Genomic DNA, 23,806 nt, shown 5'->3' with positions numbered 1-23,806 from the left:
TTTTTTTTTTCGTGAGCACAGGTCTGCCCCGGCCGCAGCCACAATACCGCGGCAGCGGTATTTGCATTACGAGGGCCCAGAGAGGGGCACAGATGCGGGTTTGCGTCGCGGATGCAAGCATGCAGCTGACGGGTGCCCGCATCAGGGCATGGCCAGTTTCAGGGCTACCCCATTTCTTTTTTTTTTTTCGGGCAAACACGGCCACGCGGGCGAGCTTCACTGCTCGAAGCGGCCCACTTTTTTGAGGGGCAGGGCACGTGTGCATGTGCAGCCAAGGAGAGCGCGGCCCGCCGCGGAAGCTCACTGCTGTACAGTGCGCTGGGCGGGCTTTCATCACCACGCAGGAATGAACGCGATTGGGGACAAAGCGAAGCGAGGAGGGATGCACAAAGCGAAGGAGAAAAGAAGAAGGAAGCCAGAAAAAAAAAAAAAAAGGGAACTAAGAGTAGTAGCACAAAGGCACACATGCACACATGCACACAATCAGGCGGCCTCAATTCCCCGTGATACTTGCGGTGAACAAAATGAAAAGAAAGAAAGAAAGAAGGAAAGAAAGAAAGAAAGAGACGGATACGACGTTTCTGCGAGTGGACATCCAATATGGGACGTTGCGATATTGGCCCGAAAGTGTTCGAAAGCCAAAAGTCCCTTCTGTTCTATTTTTTTTTTTCTCCGATCTACGTACAGGCAAAGCTGCAACAGCCCTCGACTAGGACTGAGAGCAACCTGAAGGTTATTGCCTACACGAAGCGACTACGGAGCGGCAGTGTGGGATTGCACGTAAACTATATACGCTCTCGAAATGGTGAATGGTGGGAGAAGCAAGGGACCCTCTGCGGAAGTAATTCACAAAAGCTCCTCTCCGAGACAAACCTCGCAACAAAAATGTCTGCATAAACGTATCGACAAAGCTTGGTGCCACATATCCGTGATGTCGCGTCAAAGTAGGTGCTGCCGATATGGTGGTAGCAACTTATGGTAGAGACCAGCCACGAGCGATACCCTCTTTCTCCCTCTGTCTTCTTCCTGCAGGATAAATGGCGTTTGCTAACGAACTCGTCCTCGTGTCGTCGAAGCCAAGGAGTTCGCTTAACAATATTACTCTCTCTCTCTCTCTCTCTCTCTCTCTCTCTCTCTCTCTCTCTCTTTCTGTTTGTTGCTATCGTTTGTTTCTATCTATCTGACCGATCGACTGACCGCACTGAAAGCACTAATACAGCGAAGGCATCCGCGGAGTTGAGAACTAGCGCGTGAAAAGCCTGAGTTATACAAGACAGCACATGATATGTGCGACATGAGCGAGCGGCTAGGCCGCCTGAAAACGAACGATAAGACGTCAACCCGCAAGATACGAGCGTTTATTGAGTTTCCTTACAGAAAAGAGGGTAGGGAAGAAGGAAGAAAGGAAACTGCAAGAAGCACGCTCAGTGCCCACGTAGCAAATGCGAGCCGTCGACACTGCACACTGCAGCAACACTCTTTTGCTTAGACATGATGCCCCGAAACACCGTCGCCACTACACGCACAACCAGGGCCAAAGAATCAGGGCTGAAAATCAACTATACAGTTCGAAACGGAGCCGCGGGAGGGCGCGCGCTCACTGCAACCTTCGCCGCACGAGGCAACCAACGCGGACAGCCGTTGGCGCGCACAGCTTTTTTCGTTAAGTGGACAGAGAGCGAGTGGCGGATACGCGGGTCGATACAACGCGGAACCGACCACCGTTGTCTCTGGAGGAGAGGCGTGGGACGCTCTCCAGCGAGCTCTTCTGGCTCTTCGCCTCTTCCGGACTGCGCCTACTTCCGGTTCCGCAGAGCGCGGAAGCGGCGCGGCCAAAAGGAAGACACCACCGTGCAGGGTTGTTCCGCGCAGCCGAGCTTTCCCTCATGCTTCTTCTTCTGCTCCTGCTTCGATCTCGGGGCCTTCCAACGCCGCCTTCCTTTTTTCTCTGTAAGCAAGCGCTGCCTCCCCCCCCCCCTCAACCCACCCTCTTCGCACCATCTCGGTCTCACTCCACTCGTCGCCGCGTGGACACCGCTCCTCTCAGGAAGCCGAGCCTCTCATCTCCTTGGCGCTACTGCTGCTGCTGTTGGGAGGTTTCGATTTTATGTCGCATCAGCGGCTGAGTGCGAGCCGGTAGCGCTCTCAACTGTGCGGGCTTTTTCACGCGCCTTCTTTCGTTTTCTCCTTTCGCTTCTCTTGTCCTGTGGGAGACCAATTATGCGGTTGCACCGGAAGCGAAGGAAAAAAAAAACGAAGCAAACGAGACGAAGACACGAAGGAGCCCTTGCTTGTGCGCGGCCCCTTCGATATCTGACGTCGCGCTTGGGCTACTCCTTTGTGCGGCGCTCCGTGCTAAAAGATCGAGCCAACTTGAGTGCCCGGAGTTAACAAAGCGTTCTACATTTGATTTCGAGTACAAGCGAAGCTCTGTTTTCTATGTTTGCGCTCGTATATTTCGACCTTGCGTATTGTTTTTAAGAAGTTGTTATTCCGGTTCTGGCATAACGGTGTTACGCTGGAACTCAGCTCCCTCTATACAAAGTGACAGCATCACCATGTGATGTATATACTGCCGCTGCACGCAGGAACATCAGAAGCCACTTTGGTCCTGATGAAGTTGCACCTCTGAAACTGTTGACAAATAAAAAGTACCTATCTCAAACCGCCCTATTGTGCCTTCGTTTCAAGTTTAAACTAGAAGCTGGCCCACTGGAGTCCTTGTCACAATATATATCCAGTGGGCCAGCTTCTAGTTGAAACTTGAAACGAAGGCACAATAGGGCGGCTTGAGATAGGTACATATATATATATATATATATATATATATATATATATATATATATATATATATATATATATATATATATATATATATGTAATGCTGAACAGTATTGATGCTTGCCTGCTTGTTACGTTTTTCCTGGCCTTTCCCGTTGACTTTCCGTTGACTTTCCACAAGATCACGTGTGTTACCTTGTTAACTTTCTGTACGTTCCCTCCCCAGTTACGTCCAAAACTACGACGTCGCATCACCAACGCGGCGGCGCCTATGTTGACCGCCGCATGTGGTCGCTAAAAACGGTCGCTTCCCAGAACCTACCATTGTCGTCCGTCGCCGATCTCAACGTAGCTCATGAAGCCCGAAGGTACAGAGGGTGTAAACGAAACCACAAAGGGTCGCCCACACCCACGGTGCCGAAAGCTGTCTTGTGGCCGGCGACATCTTGTGAAGTTATTTCGATTTACAAGTCTACGTCGAAGCTGAAGAAAGGGTATCGAATATTCGATCCAAGCATCGGAGTGAAATTACATTTTATTGAGCATATTTCACGGCTACGGACTGCAAAACAGTGTTTAGCGCTCTATCTAACGATCAGGCGGTGATAACGAGCTTTACAGAGAGGGTTTTCGACCGCTTATGGCTTCCTATTCAACTCAAAACGGTGATTTTTAAAATGCTGGCCAGCTTCAAATTCACATAATGTGATATCAGCCCATAGAGAGTGGTCGTTGGAAAACTTTTTTTTTACTTACCTGTATTCACACCCTCCCAGCTTCACTATAGATGGATTTTTGGTGAGAGTAGCTTTTTCGCTCTTCAGTGGTGCTTGGGCGAGCATTATCGGATGTTACGTTTGACAGATCATGAATTCTTTTACTACAGTCTGCCAAGAATTTTTTTTCAACGTGGTTGCACTGCATATGGTTATAAGCACCATACTGTACGAAGGAATGAAATCTTCGGAAAATGAGTTTGATCTTAACGCTGTTAGATCCTCCCGAGACAATACGCGCATTATATTGCTTACCGCCTTATGTACTTCTCAAAATTAACTACGACGCTCATCATATAGACCGCGGATACGATCTAATATGCACGCGGAACTGTATGTAAGTGTTTTAATCATATTGTCACCGCCAGACCTTGAGAAAATTTACACCAATTTGACGTAGGCCATTGTGTCGTCATAGGCTACGAAAAGCAACCACCATGAAGTGCATTTCAGAAACCGTGGAACTACATGAAAATCCAGGATGCAGCGTCAACATGGAAACGTAACGCACGATGCTGCATCTTCATCTGTATGCCGATGAAAAGAAAAGCAGTTCTTACAATAGGAGGCAACAGGAGGTGGTTGCTTTGTCCCCGTCTATGGAGGTACTGCTTCTGGCATCTGGCTGTAAAAATTAAACAATAGCCTTTCTTTTCGTTCATGCCATTCAAGTCGGTAATAAAAGCTCCATCGAAAAGTGACAATGTTCCCTGAGCTGCCTTCAGGTCTCAGAAGGATATAACGCTTGGAGCTTAGATAATTCACCCTCTTTAATCAATCTCTCGGGTAATCTAAAATATATAAGGAGATAACACACGGTATAGATACTAAAGCGACGCTATAAAGTGAAGACGAGATTATCGATATTTCAAGGTCATGGCCGCCAGGAAAGTTGCAACACAGTGCTCTGCAAGCATTAGTATACAGGTTTTCGAAAGACCGATTGTGACGGTATAATATTCTTTGCAACTATCATGCGTTTGTTATGTCGGAATATATTTCTTACCCGTTTTTACCGATATCGTGTGCTAACATTTCCTCAATTTCCCGATGTAAAATTTTAGGACCGCTTGCGGCGTGTCTTCACCTTTGTTTTGAGTGCGTTGTGATTATTAGCAATGTAAAATTTTCGTCATCCATGGGTTGCTCAACTACAATATTTAAATTTTGTTCCGCGCGCACGCCACATCGATTAAGGAGAACTCTGGGGCTAATTTTGCGTGCATATAAATTATCACAATGGTCAGTGAACGCGCAACATAGACACGGGCCTCACTGATCGTCAGGCCGGTCGACAACCTTGCGCAAGAAGAGAGGATTCAACGCGAATTACTGAAACAACGTATCACACACGGCACATCGTACACCGTCTTTTGTTTCCCGCATCGATGTTTAATCTAAAAAGAAGACTGCCGAATACATTGAACACTAAGCATTCAAAGTATAAAATGGCCATATGAAGAGAGCGCACTGTGCGAAAATGTAAGGGTCAGCCCAGGGCGATGATCGCGAAGCCAGCTGAAGAAGGCATCCCACGCAGCATTCATGCGGCATGCATTAATTTGTACTTGTGTCCTGTTGTTGACTTGACCTTTCCGTCACGATGACGTCAGAGTCCATTGTTATATTTAATTCAAAAAGCAAAGCGCACACTATTATGTAATCGGCGTAAGCTTCCCGTATGGCACTTTGAAGATGATCTTCCGCTTTGTTTCACGATTCTCTCTTGCTTTCATCTTTCTAAGTCGAGTATTAACGAGGTTAACGAACGTGAGCTTTCACCGCATATGGAAAAGGTTTTCGGTAACTCGACTGTCTGTCAGCCTGTCTCATTAGGCAACGCAGTAGGTAGTGTACGAATTATTTTGCAAAAAACAAAAGTCCTTTCATCGAAAACAAGCACTGTGTTGCGATGGAGCTAAGCGCTAGACGTGAATACGCGAAATCAACTAGAGCTCATGGGTACTATCGCATGTCGAAACAACACTTAATGATCTCCTCTGTGCAAAAAGTATACGGACCACAAATCAGGCAATAATTCAGATTTTCTTCTTCACCTTCAATGTACAACATAAAATTTACGACTGCATGCAGTCCTATAGATAAGCATACTGCGAATGTGGGCGCGGCTGCGGATCAAGTTTGACTGGGAGTGCTCACAGAAGGCGGGGTCAATGTGCGCGCCACGATGGGATTGTAATGACCTTTCACTGGAGAACGTTAGCTCAACATACAACAACACAGGCCTTCCTTACAAAGTTATTTTGAGGCGTTCTTTGCTCAGTCGTTTTATAAACTATAGCGCGATTTGGTGCGCCAGTGCCCCGCTTGCAGCTTATATTTTAGTGCTCGGTTGTAGTGAAACTGATGTCATACAACGTTATGCTTTAGAATTCATTAAAGAAGAAGAAAATTCTGACCATTTGGTTCACGAACCTAACTAGGTTACCTTAGAGGCTACAACCGCCGAGTACCACAGGAGCTGTGCAATTACTCACAATTAGGTTTGCAAGCAACTGACATTCAAATATGTGTATTAACAATGGAATAACAACACGTTTCGACAGCACGGACCAGAAGGCAAGAAAACAATGATTTACGTCGAGGACAAGGCCCACTGAACAAGGCCCAAGAACCCAACTACAAAGAACGGACAAGAAGTTATACGTTAAAGAATCATGAAACATTTATGAACGCGACCTCACGCACCGGAGCAAGGGGACCGTATATATGTTCGCATATACGCTGATTGAAGCGACGCCTGTCCACACCCACTAGCAAGACAATCCGCCTGCGACAAGTTGGTGCGTTTGCGGACGTAAGTGATTGTTTATTCAATAAAATTTGTTTCGCACCACTTCATCTATTAAAATTAAGCGTTCTGACGCGTCCATGCGTTTGTGTACATCAATGTATCGTTTCAAGGGTCGAGCTGCCAAGACCGGATAGCGTTTGAGTTTGCGGGTCAGTTCACATAACATTTCAGGACAAAATTTACATGAGGGGGGAAGGCAGACCATACATGACCTCGGCTAACGACTGAGTGTTTAAGTTTATGGAAGGATTAAAAAAAAAACAGCACTGGATGCGCGCTTGTATTGCGCACAAGTTAATTTGAGAGGGGAGGCAGAAGCTGTAATACAAAGGCATAAGATTACGATAAACGGTGCTTGCATAAAAAAGTAAATAGGCACAGACTAATTTCTATCCCTTCTCATTTAGAAAGGATGCCTTTCTTCATGCATTGATAACGGGGGCTGGCTCACGCGTCTTGTTACTTATGTGGCATACCTGATTACTCTTGCCCATTTTCGACCAGAGTGAAAACAGATAAACGATACTAATCCCACCTGAATCCCTATTGCGGCAATGCATGGCCAAGTCGGACGGAAATACTGGTTTTTTGAATGAAATAAGGTGATCTCATAGGCACATATTTAGGCACCGGCCAGTCTGCCCTATGTACTGCCCCATGTATGCCTCATGTATGATCACATCTGAAAGCAATACAGTACACTGCCTCTGACACACACTGGCCAAATTTGGTGGTATTTTTAACTAAGCAAGCCTGGCTTGGGGCCTCCTTGCCTCTCTCAATTCAAGTGTGAATTGTGCATATCCTGCCTGCTTTATTTTTTTGCTGGAAATATATGTGCACAGCAGTCCACAAGTGAATTGAGAAAGGCACCCAGGCAGTGGAGGCTTGCTTAGTCAAAGGTACCCAAAATTTGTCTCGTGTCTGTCAGGGGTAGTGTAGTCTATTCTTTTGATCATGTGTAGATTTGTTCAAATGTACTACACATGGAGCATGCAGACTGGCCGGTGCCTCAGCATGTGCCTAGGAGCGCACCATAATTCCCTCAAGGGACATGTGTGCTCGTCCCACTTGACCATGCATTGACACGACCAGCTGTGCACCGGGTTTACATTGTTCATCTGTTTTGTTCAACTATGGCAACCGAATGATGCAACACAATCAGTGAGGAATACCACATCCAAGCATTGGACGTGTGTCAGCCAACGCTCAATATTGTCCCGTGGTAGTGACGGTTGAGGACACAGCAACAAAACTTTGAATGGATAAACTAACTTTAATGGGCGAACCGGTTCCCAGAAAAAAAAAAAAAAGGCTACACTCAAGGCTCAACGAAAACGGCGAACACAGTCGGCGATCGTCGAAAATCTGATCAGCTGGTCAAGCGCGTCGGCTTTTATAAATCAGGCGTCGAATGTTCCAGAGTAATGTTCCTGGGACCCGCGTGTCTTCCACAAAGTTCTACACTATTCGCGTTGCGCATACATGCTATCAGATTACACAAGGTACGGTGACAGACATCGGATAACATTCCAGAAACTTCCGATACGTGCAGGCGCGTCCTGCGCTGTGCGATAACATTTGTTAGGCGGTGAAACATGGTCGCCCGATTAAGATAAGCAAGCACACGTGTCAGTATGACTGCATGACAAGAGGAGCACTCTCTAGCCATATGCAATAGCAATCACGATGTTTATTTATGCAATTTTTTATGCAAGTATTGCTTATCATGCTTTTACATATTTGTTTTTGAACTTGTATCCTCCCTCTGAAAAAGAAGCGCTCTGGTGCAAACAATAAAGAATACCAGACATGGTGTGGTGTATTTTTCGATTGGGATGTATGCCATTATAGTGGAGGCCACCACAGGCACGACGTAGTAGGCTTGAACTGTACGAGAACGGTGCCGGTAGCTGATGCAAATATTCTATAACGACTCGCACTTGGATGTCTTGTGGATGCATTGGGTAGCCCATACACGAGCACTCCTGTGCTCCTTTCCACGCCAAGTAATCAGATAGTGAGATTTTCCAATTCACACTAACAACCCACAGACACTGCTGCCCTTTTTAGCGTGGAAACCGACACAGCCGAAGTAGTTAACAATACCTACACATGCCAAAGCTGATCCACGTTGCACGCATTTACAGCCAAGAGCAATTTCTGCGTACTGTAGTTACTGCTGCACCCAAAGGCCACACTGTGCTTCCTCAACAACTTTTTGTGAACCGACATCACTTACATTTTTCGCAGAACTAGCTATAACATCTCCAAATCGTTCCGTAGCAAGTGATCCAGTATGTATTTCCGTGGTTGATTGCCAAGTTTTCTTAATTTTCTGTCCTTTCTACCATGCAGGGTACATCTGCACTCACTTCAAGAAGACGACCCTCAACCTCAAGAACAGCCTCTCCTCAATGATAAGTAGCGAGATTAAATGAAAGGAAAATGTCACATCTGTAACCAGACATATATTATGTTTTCCTTTCATTTAGCCTCCATCCTGCGTTCAAGAAAGAGTGGATATGCTCAATAAATGTTTTTAACTTTCTGTCGTTGAATAATGTTTAACACGCAGTGTATGTACGGGCCCATGTGCATGATGTGAAAAATGCTGCACATTCGCTTGATTTTATATATATATATATATATATATATATATATATATATATATATATATATATATATATATATATATATATATATATATCGGGACAAATAAGAAAATGTCACCACACGTGGTGGCTAATTTTATTATAGGAATGCTATGAACGCCAGCCATCTAATGCATAAGCTAATTAGAGGTTCATTAGCAAGACATGAGACAGTCACAAGAAAACTGCTCTGGAGCGCACATTAGGAAGACATTTCATGCTCACAAGAAAAACACTCATGAAGCATTGATCAGAACGATGGCGGCCAATATGCTTTAGAATGACATTAGGAATGCATCAGGAAATTCCAAAGAAACACATGAGAAAGCTAAGTGGCTGTGATGTCAAAACTCAGGAGACTTTCATGTGAATCTCATCTCATATTTTCTTAAGGATATGCAGACGCTCTCGAAACCGCCGACAGCGCACGTGTTTTGACTCTGCTACGTAAACAATAGAAGGGCAGCCCGATGCATCAGCGCTATACAAATGACAATGCTTCCTGTCACCGAACAAGATCAAGCACAGAACAATAGCAGGCTACGTTTGTTTGGTGTGAGTATGCATGTTGGGCAACCTGAAAAACGGAGACAAAGCCCTCCGGAGTCTTGAAATAAGGGGACCAGATTTTTAATAATTTTTTTAGCTGTCGAGGCAGCGATTGAATTTCCTTTTTGTTATGTCAGCAAGCAAATGGCGAGAGGAAGTCGCCTTGAAAATGAAATCCAAGTCGTGCCCATAATGTGTAGTCCCGTGTTCAAAGACAACAGATCCCTAACCAGAGTGCCTCTAAGCGAACCTTCGGTTAAGAACGACTGATTCCTGCCGGAAAAGGCGAAGTCGTTGCTGTCTCTACCAGATAATGATATTGGGCAACACACTACATTGTCGACGACAAAGCACGGCGACTGAGGGGTCCGTAGGCAATGCGCGGTCGCGGATTAAAGAGCACGTCAGTGGTCGGTAATGTTTGCAATCGAGTTTACAGTACGCTGCACTGTTAAGAGGAACGACAAATTAGCCTTTCCAACTGATTGAGCATTTCCAACTGATTGCGGCTCAGATTTGGCACAAGGACCTGCGCAATAATTTTCAGCCATTAAAGGTCTTCCTGACGCGTTGTATTAAACACTTTTTTTCCCTGTAATGTTGGTGATATGTTCATGTCATGTTGACTTGAATACTAAATGTTCTCCTTAACATTCGACAGTGCACTGTACATTTGGGTGAGTGTTAGCGGTCAGTTTTATGGATGCCGGAAAAAAGAAATTACCAACGCACATTATGTGTGAGTCTACGTTGTGCGAAGCTCTAAGGAGGCAGTTAAATAAAAGCTACACAATTAACTAACGGCAATGCATACGATTTTGTATGCTTTCATCGCATCAAACGCGTAACCTCGTGCAACGGTTACGTTCGTGCATTGCAAAGGTAGTGAATTCCATATCCATTGTGTCACGTTTGGCATAAACACGCAAATACATGCAAGGCCTCTACACTCCTCGTGTCACATTGGCACATGCCCATTCGGGAGGATTAGCGAAGAATGGGCACACATACTGTAGAACACAGCGAAAATAAATCAAAGTAGCCGTTGAATACAATTCGCTATTTCACAAAGAGGTCGGCGCGCTTTAGAGATGCCGATGAGCCGATAATATGCGGTTGAGGCTTTACGGAGGCAATAATTTTGTTTTTTATTTATGCAGAACCGACATGCGCTGACTCGAACTACTTTGGCGGTTAGCATACATGGTTTATACAGGGTGTCCTAGCCAAGTTCAGCCAGAGTTTAAAAGTATGCGAATACAACGCGTAGCTGAGCACAACCAGTGAAACGTTGTTTGCCATCGCTTGGAGATATACTCAAACTATATTTTTATTCCACCTAATAACATAATTAGCCTTAATTAATCAACTTATGAAATATTATGATTGGATGAAAGGTGTCAGTGAAAAAAAAATTGCAGAGCAACATGAAAAACTCCCGAAACAGCTTTCTGTTGCTCAATACGTGATACGTAAAAGTGTTTTTCCGAGCGTGAAAGAAGCCCGCGAATACACGCAAAGTGCCTCGATCGAGCAGCCAGTTGCGCGGTGTGGGTGTGCACACTCCTCCCCAACAAGAGCGTCAATGTGTGCTCGCGCAAAGCTCATGCCAGTAGCGGAAGCCAGAGCCGACTGAACGAAGCCTGGCGGTGCGTCCACTTGACTTCGTAATTTTCACAGCCGAAAGCACTACACGCCTCTCTGCAGATCCAACCTTGCACGCGCGGGTCGCGCATGCGCCGTCGCTAGCAGGACCGCACTGCGGCGGCGCGAGCTTTCTCGAATGTCCATAATCGATATCGCAATAAATGAGCGGCACCTGAAAAGCACGGGTCTCACACATAAGACTGACATCCGCAGAGGTGCAGCTGCCACCCACATGCCAAAGCGGCCACTTTGATTAGCTGCAAGTTTGCCAACTGTGTTCCCCGTTCTGAACTGCTCGCCTTTAACGTACTACTCTGTAGCAGTCTCGAAGCATGGCAGCAGCCGCTGGCAGCAGCTGAAGAGCGACGTTCTTTTGAGCTCAAATGTCAAGCAAGCTCCGAAGACCTTACGGTTAAGGTTAACGCAAGGAACACGGTCATGGTTTCTATCATTTCAAGGATTCAGGAAAGCCGCCACCCTCGGCCATGGCACGGCGAGGCATGCGTATAAGCCTGACTTTCTCGCGCACCTATTCGCTGAACATCGAAACGAAGACCTCCCATCTAACCTACAAACCTTGCACCGCGCTTGAACTATCCATTACTTGTCGGTATCTGTCTCAGTCTACCTGACTCATCTGAACAGGAAACTTGTCGGTATCTGTCTCAGTCTATGCGACTCATCTCAACAGGAAACTGTAGCAGAAGTATTCGATCAAGTTTTCAAGCGATTAATAACAAAGCAGTCGTGGTGTGAAGTTTATGTATTAGGCTGAAGTCAGCGCTAACCAGCACACTTCAAATCAGTCGGCGAGTTCTTTGCAGAGGCACAGGGCTATATGGCACACCACATTCAACTGCTGCCTCATTGTTTTTTTTTTTAGGTCGATATTGACTCTTGACGGCGCATGATTCTTTTCCAAGAGGTGGAAACATGTCTAGCCACAACCAAGGTCGTTGCTACAACTTTGCGACAAAGTAAAACGTAAAGCTGTCTCAGCAGCGCGTAATAAAGTGGGTGCAAGGCGCTATCTAGCAGCTCTTGGTGTAAACCTTATTATACCAGCGAAACAGACAAGACACGCACTCACGAATTAGTACATATATATATATATATATATATATATATATATATATATATATATATATATATATATATATATATATATATATATATATATATATATATAGCAAGGCTTAGCGTTGCACTTGAACTTCTCGGACAGTGTTCTAAATATACGCGGGTCCGGTTTAAGCGGACGCCACATACGCGGGTGCGCCAAAATGTCTGACCCCCTTAAAAGCTTTAACGACAGCCGTGTAGGGCATGTATGGCATCGCACAGGCGCCCGCCACTGAGCTGCCCGCAAGGAGCCGAGCCGAGTAAAATGACATCACTTGCAAGTTTGACCGCTGATATTGCGTTCTTTTATTGCTTGATAGTCTGATAAGATTTAAGATAAAACGCCTGCGCCTTCAACCTTACGTTTCGTGACAATAATTTGCGGGCTCCAGTTCTCAAAATTCCGAGGAATAACTTTAATCAAGAACGCCAGAGCTGGTATCAGCAATTTTAGCGACAGAATACAGTGTAGCAATACAACCCGCATATATGCAGCACGGATAAGCATATAGAATACATAAAGCTAAACATATGCGAAGCGTCGCGGCAACGCCGACGGCGAAAATTCGCTTGGAGTGTCCATACAATCGAAAGAAAAGGCAGTTTCGCCCAAAGGTGAAGCATTCAAAGCGATAGCAAACTTCAGCGCTATGCCAAAGCATGTCGGAAAGCTGGCGTGGCAAGCAGGCGTTCTCATCTCGAGATGAGACGAAAGGAAAATCATCAGCGTTCGTCAGCAACCAATAATAAAAAAAAATATTAGAATGATTTATCTTGACATTTATGAAGCCTGTTCCGCTCAGACCAATGTATGCACCCCGCTGTGGTTTACACACAGCTGCCCATCAGGAACGAATAATTTGCGTGCGCACACGCACCCGCCAGCAGTGGAAGCTGCCCCGGCTCTGGCAGACCCGATTGAGCGTAGCGTTACGCGACGATTTACTTGGCCTTCGCCGCTTTCGCAGCCAAACGTACTGCGCGTCTTCGGAGACCTAATCGTCAGCGCGGAGAGCACGCGTGCACACCGTGACAGCACGCCAACGCCAACGGTGAAAACGAGCCGCCTCCAGCGTCCGAATAATTGCTATCTCAACAATACTTCAGCCGATGCTTCGGCGAGGAATAAGGCTCTGCATGAAGTCGCTATAGGAAGGGAGTACGGCAAGATGATTACGGCTATCAATCTGGAGCTGCATTTGCGAATGCATTTACAAGTCACTGCTTCGCAGGACGTTTGTTTCTCAGCAATGTTATGTCCAATTCTAGATGGAAGGAGGGAGCAACGTATGGACTTCTTCCTTTCCTTTCTTATGCGACGTCTGCCTGCGAAAATTATAACCACCTCACTTTTGCCGCGCAAAATGACCAGTTTCTCGCTGCGTTGTATGCATCTCCTCCCGTATCCAAGGTTTTGCTACGATAGCAATTATAAAGACACTCCAGACAAATTTTCGCTCTCACCGTGATCCTTGGTATATATTTACGTGTGTGTCGACGATATGTATATCTATGGCCTATATGAAGCGTGGTTGCTATGCTAATAAACCACCGAAGAAGCTCAAACAATGCCTTATGTTCTTGACTGCATTATTCTTCGGAATTTTTTTCATACAGGCAGCGCGTAAACGAAAATCACCCAAGCATTTCATTCACAGCGCATGCCTTTTATCTCAAGTCCTCTCGGACTATTAAAGTATGCAAAGCAATATTACACGCCCTACACGGCGTCTTAAAGCTTTTCAAAGTGCGAGAAAGCTTGGCGCGCATGCGTGTATGCCGCACCTGCGTAGAGTCGCACCCGCGTTCGAACGCCGTCCAAGCAGTTCAAGCGTAACGCTAAACCTTACCGTCGCTGTCCGATCGTACAAGACCTTGCTCGAACATTGGGACAGCGGCTGCTTTGCGTCTTCGACATTGTCAATTCTGCATGTAACTTAAGCTTCGTCTACGTGAACTACACGTGCGCTGGTCGACTCAGAAGTTGGGCCCCCCAACCAGACTACGTTTGCATGCATCCTGTCGGGCGGATAGGGCAAGTCAAGCCAACCTTTCGTGGCGAGTTGACAGAACTCATCGCGCGATGCTCAGTGGGCTCGAACTTGGTATAGCGCTTATACGTGAAACCAGACGACTCGTTCTCGCCCGACAATTCGACTCGGCACCTTTTCTTCTTTTTTTTTTTAAGGATACAAGTAAAGGTCGCTATAGACAGTTCAAAAGTCCGCAGTATCGGAGGTTTACCTTCCAGGTGCTTCAGTAGGCGTTGCTCTCCTCACCAATTTTTGGTTTGTTTTTCTTTCGGTTTCGCTAATACAGAGTAGTGCTCGCTCTCGACGTGCTGCATATGACGCGAGTTTTGAACTCTTTAACAATGACGTCTTCTACTACGTCAAACCTGTGTCCCTGACGTTCATCAGCTGCGATATATGCGAAGATTGGTCACAAAAAAAAATAACAAGAAGAAACCCCCAAGAAAAGAACGCTAAAGGATACTGGAGACATACTCTTCGCCAGCCCTTTGCAGAAGAAATTTCGCAGAAGGCGCGCGCCAGCACCCATATCTGAAGTGCAGCTTTCAAACAGTACTGGAGGTCAGTGATCAAACTTTCGTCTTACACTCAATAGAAAAACAAATACCGCTTACTCGCTACGCGAACATTTCTTACAGAACACTCAGGTTACCTGCAGGCGCTCGCGACCGTGTTGGTATTTGTGCCCTATGTTGGTCGGTGCTCCAGACGCATAAGTTACCCCTGTGACTGCTCTTTCGTTCAGCGTGTTCATTCCGGATCATTCAAGACAGCGTCTCTATTGCCCTTCACGTTCACGTTATCGGCCAGTGCTGCAGCTATCTGGAAGCATGACTTCTGCCGAGACCGTCATTCGCTGCGATGGTGACCGGCAAATCGTCCCTTGTCAAGGCTGTCACTGCACAACTGAAATGTCACATACGCATTCGAGTAGTTTCCCGCATTTATCTTACTCCCCATTACGGGACTGACATATATAATCGGTGCAGAATGCTTACGGATTCCGCGCAAACCACGCGCTAAAAATTTTAAATTACCGCAATGCACACGGAAACCGTTTCGGTAAGGTCACTAAGCTACACTATGTGCACAGATTAAGCGATACGGGCGACACTAGGCGGTTACATTTGAAGAACCAATTATTTCAATCAGAAATGCACACAGCCGCATCAGTTTATCATCCAAAGGCGAATGCAATCCTCGTTATTAGGCAACCGGTGCCCATCTGTTTTTTCTTTTTTTTAATGCCGTCAATGAAAGAGCTCCGCAGAGAAGTTCGATCGTACTAATGAAGGCGACTCGAGACGTGAGGGAAATACGATAGGGCCACGACGAATGTGACAAGGGGTTACGTGGCTGCAATGGCAACGCTGAAAACACAGCTCAAAAAGTCAATCGGATCAGCAGGCCGACAGACAACCCAATATGAAGGCGTTCAACATGCTTACATCTGCTACACAATTATGTTCCTGTCTGTAACATTCGAATCGAATTCAAATGTGGTTCACGCAATGTCCATTACTGATGATGTCAGTGCACATTACCCAACAGTAATATTAAAGTTTCAATAGTTAAGCTAAATTGCTGCAATTTAGTTTTAAAATTATGCATAGGTTGCATCTACCAAGAGCGGGGGATGCGACGAAACGGCATAATACGGAAAGACGGGTGATGAGCTTACGTTGAAATTCTCGCACTAGCTGCGTCTGCCGAAACATCGCAGACTTTGAAGTCGTCTGACCGATACCTCTTCTACACTTAATAGTGAGATATAGAAATACATTCAATTTCAAATAAACCAATGCTTCTACAGGCGACTCCTGCAGCAATTTGACGGGGAATATTGATTATAACCACTTAACGCTTTTTAGAAAGGCACACATTTTTTTTTATAAAGAGTTTGAAATTTCTTGCATGGTACGATTAAATGAGGTACTTAAAATAGTTTACGATAACTTTCACTCCACTACGCCAAGCCGTTTACTTAAAAAACTAAGAAGGTGGGTCGTATTCGTCGCAATCAGATTGAAAGCGGAGACGCATATGTCCCATTGACTCTCTACGTTCGAATGAAACATTATTTCTGAAAACTTCCATCGTGAACCACAACTTTCTTTTTGTGTGCGTGGGTTAAGCGACTGAGGCGCTTGGAAAAAGTTTGCGCCTAATTGCTCTTCTGTACAACAACCCGTTCAGTTTTTTTTTTTTAAAGTTGGACTCATCTGCCCCATTGGCGTCGAAAGTCTCAATGAAGAACTGTTATGTAACCACTTCTCTCGTAAAAGGGATCGAGCGCGACAGGCGTAGTGGAACAGCGGAGACCGTAAACAAAATCTTTCTGCGTAGTTTTCGACAGGGCGAGGTACACCAACGGCATCCGCAAGTATACGTGCTTTTTTGCACGAGCGTTCGCAAAGGCGAGTTCTTCAGATTAGCCATCACCCCAAGATACAAAGAACGGGTGTTTATTGAGAGCTAAAGCGGTAAATCTAAATGCGGGAAAGAGTAATAACTTATCGGTAATCTTGAGAGCTTTCTTATCGCGAGCAAATATGGGCCGAAAATACGAAAGCGTTTCAACAAGAAAACAACCTTTCTTTTGCTATTTTGAACCCTTGCGGCCATTTAGTAACCATTCCCAAAAGTATTCTCGCATGGAGCATTAGAAGCCTTTAGATGGAAAGCAGCACCAAACAAATGAAATAAATGCGCTCCTGTGTTGCTGAGAAGCGTTTTAACGCGCATAATAAAGTGGGTCGAATGTGTGCGCCTATTGTCGACAGAGTTATACTAAATTAGACGAAATAAAATCGGCGCACAAACTACGTCGCCGCCAGCCTGGATGGATGAATGGATGTTATGAAAACCCCTTTGGAAAGGGGCGGTGGGTTGGAACACCAAGCTTTCACTATTATATTGCCTAATGTCCTACCTAGGTTAAAAAAAAAAAACGCTATCAACTCTCACAGCCAAATCTTGTGACCCCCTACTGTGAACTTTGCTTTTGTACGTCTCCATTTTTTGTCGTTTCCCTACTTTTCTTCCACAAATCTTTCAATCGCCTCTTACTAATCTCTATTGCGGACATGTGTACTTTTCCCCTGCTCTCGCTGAACCCAAGGGCTTCAAGGAGGCCAGTGGTGCCTAATCGACCGATGGGTCGATGTTTTCACATTCTAATAAAACATGCTCCATCGTTTCCCTAGCTTTACCGCAGCAAGCACATGCTTTTTCTTCCATCCTATATCTCGCTTTATAGGTGCGTGTTCTAAGGCATTCAGATATCGCTTCGAAAATTAATGAGCGTCCCTTTAAGTTATCATAAGTTGTTTCTTTCCTGATTTAGCTTTCTTTTCCTCTTAAGTAGTTACTCACAGCAGGTTTGTTTTCCACTGCCGCCACCCATGAGATTATTCCAGCCTCTCTGACTTTCCGCTTGACGTTCTTTCTTACTGTGTTGCCCACCCTAAAGGCGGCATACTTACCGGTACGCTTCCTAGTTCTTTTCCTCCACTGTGAATCAATCTTTTTACTGTTCAGATACCTCAACACTCTCCCAGTCCGTTTGCTTTCTTCCGTATTCCTCAGCCGTTCTTCATACTCAACTGCGAGCTTCCCTCTCACTTGGAGGTGAGCGCCATCCGGTGGCGTTGCAAGAAACTCCGCGGCACGCGGGGCACGATCATCAAAGCAGCGCCCAGAAAGACGGTAGAAGAGTCAAAAGGCAAAGGCAAAAGAAAGCTGCGCTTTAAAAGTGGGCAAAAGAAGCGGTAAGCGCAAAGGTTACCGCCATGACGCTACGATTCATTCTTGTAACACTCATTCTTGTAACACTAAAATACTGAATACATTATGTAGAAACAAGTCTTTAGACGTCGCACCCACGCACGGACAACGCGTAAAGTTCACTCCGCATATTTTTCAGGAAGGTCGGATGGCTATGTATAAAATTTTGATGTAAAATTTGCAGCACGTGAAAGTATGCGTTTGCAGGGGTTTAAATTAGATGGCGCCACCATACCCTGGGATGCTCAAGGATCGCGTTGATTACACGTCTCGTCGTCTGTGCCTTGAGCGCCTGGGCAGAGTAGCAACATGGCGGTGCCCTTGCGGTTACCGACTTCTATGCAAGGGCGCTAGAGGGAGCTTTTCCTCTGTAGAGTTGGTTACATGTCATATTGTCTTACAAATGGGTAAGTATGAGAAAATACGGTACATTCGTGACGTCGCCGGCTATGTAGTTTGAGCTAGCAAGCTAATAAGCCATTTCTTCACCGCGGCACAAACGCCAAGAAAGCATTGAAAGGCTGAGCTATCTGTCAAGCGTGTTAGAGTGTTTCCAACAAGAGCGTCATTAAAGCATCGCGACAGAACCTTTACAGAATATAATAAACAATAACATTACAATTTTCTATATCCAAAACTGTGCTTAGTCCTAAATTGATGTACAATCTACTTTGTGCATCATAAGTTACTTCCCCTACCCACCGACTGACGGACTGGCCGGTTGAGTGATTGACTGATTGATTGTTAGGTTGACTGATTGATTTATCTTAAAGTGCAGTGGTTATACCTAATCTCCGATCCACGCTATATCTTGGAAGACAACATTGGATTGGATTGGATTGCATTGGAGGCAACTTTATTTGTGCCTGTAGTTGGGCGCTCGCGCGCCCCGACGAGGGTCTACGTCATCTACGAAGTCGCCGTTACTCGGCGCGGGTCACCGCTCCCCGTTGCCGGCTCGCTGGGTCCCTGCCTTTCGAGCGCCCCGAGGACCTGCTGGACGGCCGAGAGCTGTTCGTCTTGGTCGTAACTCTTCGCGGCTGCCTCGAGCCGCGGTGGAATCGTTCTTGATTTTGCTTCTTCTGGATTTTTGACGCAGTCCCACAATATGTGCGTGTAATCTGCCGTCTCCCTCCGGCAGACTTTGCACTTATCGGTCGGCTATGTCCCGGGTTCATGCGATGCATCAGTCTCGGCCTCGGTAGCGATCCGATCTGGAGCTGTCTCAGTAGTACCACCTCCGCTCGACTCAGCCTTGGGTGCGGGGGTGGGAGAGTTCTACGAGCCAGGCGGTAGGCCTTCGTGATTTCGGTGTAGTCCGTCATGCGGTCCTTGGTTCCGAACCACGTCGAACGGTCTGTCGCCGGGGCGCGGTTGGTTAGCGCTCGCGCCACTGCGTGTGCCGTCTCCTTGTGTTTCTCATTGCGTTCCGACGCGTCGCCCGCGTGCGCCGGCAACCACTTGAGTCTCACTTTGCTGTCTTGTAGTTTGGCCGCTCGCAGTACGCGCCCATGTGGCACTCGATGATACGCACACAGATTTCAGCCCATGGACATTTCTGCATTACTTCACCGTTTCAGAATGAAACGCTCAGCCTCGGGCTCGCTATACTCGTAAAGATATTCTCCTGTCATCCATGTAACAAGACGAAGGAGCCACAGAGTGAGCCGTAGGGAAAGACAAGAAAATTTAGCAGTAGTTTCGCATCATCCTCTCTCGCTCTCTCTCAGTCTATATATATATATATATACATATATATATATATATACATATATATATATATATATATATATATATATATATATATATATATATATATATATATATATATATAACCTTTGCAAACTAGAATTCATATTCGGCAAGAAAAAGGAACGAAAACAACAATAAATATCGTGCTGCATAGAACTACGTATACGTCGACAGACTCAACAAGGTTCACCCAAGACTAAAAAAGGCCAATACATAGAATAGAAGCGCGCAGAGCTGCCAGCCAAATGTGACGGCGATTACATTGTAAGGGAACGATGCCAGGCAATGCAAAATAGTTCTTACAAACGAGAGGCTCTGCGATTTCGGCCCCAAATGAGCCTCTCCAAGATAGCTCTGCAAGTGCTGTCAATGAATGTGCCGGTGCAAAGCATAAAAAGAACATGCGTCCTCTTTGTCTGGTGAACAGATGCCCTCAGCCCACGCCAATTGACACGCACGCACAAAAGCTTTATGACGGCTAACGGAGGAGCGTGACGCGTGCAGTGACACTACGAACACGTGCTATTTGTCTCGGCGTCGTTGCGATCGCGGCATGGTACACGTATGCATACGCAAAACCTTGACGACGCGGAGGCGCGACTTCGCTCGTGTGCCTTGGAACGTTCTAGATCTGATTCATTTAGCGCTTGACGAAGAACATCGCATGCTCTATTGAACACATGTAGTAATTATGCGTCGCTCGCAAAAGCAGGTGTGCTATTATGAGCTTAAGAAATGATAGACGCTGCGAGTGACATCGTTGCTTGCAATGACGTGAGCTGCTGGAACTTGCAATAGCAACAGGAGGCGTGTTTTTCTCTTTACTCAATATTTTGCAGAGAAACCGCTGTAAAAGGTGCTGGAACTTTTTCCAGAAGACAAAATTAATGTGCGGACGAAGTCTGCTGCAGCTTTCGCACGCCGAGCTCAAGCGACTTCCAGCCTTTAAATGAAGAGTTGAAATGAAGATGTATAGAAGCTCCACCACGTCTTTGCAGAACGTAAAAGAACGACAAGTAGCACGTAGAAATGCTGAGAACCGCTAGCAACATATTCTGATTTGATACTAGTGTTGGTCCCGAAATGCCATACTTCGCGTCATCGACATTATCGTGGCGCCACGAGGCCGAGCTAAATTTATTGATATCGCGTAGCAATATGGCTAGGTACGATGATGTTACTCATTAAAAATGCTAACAACCGTGTGGCGCGCGTTTTTCCTTGGCTGCCCGCGTGCTTAGCGTGCTGCAGCGTTCGCAACATCGACGAAAGCCAGCACGTGGCCTCCGAGATGACAACGGCGGTGTTACGTTTAAATCTCGGAGGCCACGGCCAGCGTATTGTAGCGCAGCCGCTTCCCAAGTACAAAAACTAAACTGGTTTGTCGAAAACAATATTAAAGGAAATTATTAATGGCACTCTAACGCTCGCCACTATTTTTCCCAGGGATTGGAGGTCTTGATGCTTCATTTACCACACAAAGAAGAAGAAGAAGAAGAAGAAGAGGAAGAAATAAGAAAGTGAGACAGAAGCCGAAACTGTCGTGTAAAGAACTCCTTTAATATTATTTCAAAATTTACAGGTTGAAGGGGTCATGAACCAATCCTCGGGCTTGGTATAAAGAAATAGTCCGCCCATAGCATACGCTGCTGTGAACATCTCAGCTAAGTTTTGCAGTCGTGCGCGACGCGTGGAGCTCGCAAGTGGATTGCGAAGTCACCTTTTCCTCAAACGCTCTGTTTTCTAACAGAAGCCTGCTACTCGTTCTTTTGTGGGTGCTTTATTTCTTAATTTATTAGATTTCCATACGCGGCTGCAATTGGCCAATAGCTGACATCAATCAAGAAGGATACCTGTTTCAGTGCCCTTCTTCCAACTGTTACTGCGTATATTTATTGCAGAAGTTCAATCAACAGGCTGAAGTAAGCCAAAATATGCTTTCGAATTTTGATCACAATTACGTACTACCGGAAGAAGCCGACTATCATCGGCTCCCGCTCGGCCGCGGTCGCCCGCGTAGTTGGAATTAAACCTTGGCCTCCCTGCTTATCGGTATCGTAGCCGTTGGGTCTCTCTAATTTCGACTAGTTTTGAACACTCAACTAGCCTCGAACCCCGAGAAACCTAAGGCACACGCACGCTCGCTCCCTCCTGGCCGCTCCTGGTCAGACGCCTTCGCAGATTACTGGTAGCGCTTCAAAATGCGCCAGTTGGATGTGGCTGCTATCCGTCGGTCAAGCTGGTGAAGGACAAAGCCGGTCCGCACCACGTAGCACTGTAGCACTGGAGAACATGAGTGCGAGCACGTACTCAAGCCATGTCTTGCACGAAGCAAACGCTGCTCATACGCACTACAGTTGCATGTGGCTCCGGGGTCTGCTACGTAGCGTAGATACCGTGACCACCACGGGGTGCCGCCACGAGTCCATGGGCTGAGCGCACTGCAGCTAGCTAGCTCTCCGAGGACAACCGCGTTTGGCTTACTTTTGGCAAGTCGTAGGCGCCAAAATCGGAAGTAGTGCCGTCTACGTTAACATCGAAAATCAAATTTGAACTGCGCGCCATGGTGACTTTCAGTAGGGAGAGTGTTGTGGGGCCCGTGCCGCTCCGCTGTAGCCTTCGCAGTGCAACACATTGAAGAAGCAGCGGATGCACCAAGAATGGTGCGTTTGATTGCCGACAACTGCCCTCTGCTTGTAGCTTTGAAGTGCTTCCTGCGGCAAAGTATTTCTGAAAAGCCTGTTTTAACTTCAAATGCATTTCTGCACTTCGATAAACAGTGGTTCAGGGCCTCTTTAAGAATCGCTATTCGCACCTCACACCGGCACAAGGGCCTTCCTGCATAAAAGTTTGGAATGAAACGATACCTTAAGTGTTTGTTCTGTGTGCCGCGTGTATATATATATATATATATATTAACAAATGGAGAACGTAAGCACGAAGCTATGCGCGCATCAAGGGTAATGCGCACTTCAGCGCTACACTTCAGATCAGCATTGTGACGCCTCCAGCACGACTTATGAGTTTGCAATTGCAGCACACACGCAAAAAAAAAAAAAAAAGAAAGAAAGGAAAGAAATAGAGCAAAAAGAAGAAGAAGGAATAAATCTGATAAAGTGCTGGCAGAATATCTGTGCGGGTTTGCCAAACGAACAAACGCATGCCACCGCAGTGTTCTGGGGGGCTCATTTGCCAATACATCTTATTAGAAGTCGCGATCTGAATATGGCTAGTACAGATCAGAGCCTTGATTTAGTTGTTGGGGAGTGTGAATATAGGCATAATTTACATGTACCTAGAGTGCAAATACCTCCGGCGTTTGTTTCTTTATCAGGAATTCTCCAAATGTGAGTTTCCTGAGCGGTGTCACTGGCGAAATCCTATGGGCCCTTCTTTTGCCACATAAGGGACGGTACGGGAAATAATTTCGCACAGCGTGCTCACCCTACAGTTTATAACACGCTGGGCAACGAAATACAGCAATAGGGAGTTGCCACTATGGATTTTCTTGAACCGTGCCGACATCGTAAACAAGCTTGGACTGTGCGGGCTGCTCGATAAGCGAATGATGGGCGCCTGTTCATTTGCATTCAACGGTCACGTGATTCCACACAAACAGCATGTTTCTCAGTGTCTCTTCGTTTACCTTAAAGAGACACTATACAGGCACATAAAGATAAGCTAGCTTGGTAAATTACGCTTTTAAAACGGGAAGAAAATCAGTACTACTGTACACGAAATTTCGATGGCCCAGAAAAAAACAAAAATCCAAACTCGCGTGGCGATGCCACCGGTAAGTTCGCGCACTATAGCCTCGTGACGTTACGGACTTTTAACAGCACTTGCTGGAGATGAATGAATTGTCCGTCGACAAGCAAGGGCTACATCGCT

The 23,806-nt window shown here is 46.1% G+C and overlaps 1 protein-coding gene across 1 annotated transcript in view; it reads right to left on the bottom strand.

Annotated features, from left to right (window-relative positions):
- The window catches only part of LOC142583150 (uncharacterized), a 141,814-nt gene that overhangs the window by 42,507 nt on the left and 75,501 nt on the right, over nt 1-23,806 (bottom strand). The gene's annotated exons all lie outside the window — the stretch shown is intronic.

The sequence above is a fragment of the Dermacentor variabilis genome, chromosome 5, assembly GCF_050947875.1.
Source record: "Dermacentor variabilis isolate Ectoservices chromosome 5, ASM5094787v1, whole genome shotgun sequence".
NCBI lineage: Eukaryota > Metazoa > Arthropoda > Arachnida > Ixodida > Ixodidae > Dermacentor > Dermacentor variabilis.
The sequence above is the reverse complement of the archived record's forward strand: the minus strand, read 5'-3'. Positions and strand labels throughout refer to the sequence as shown.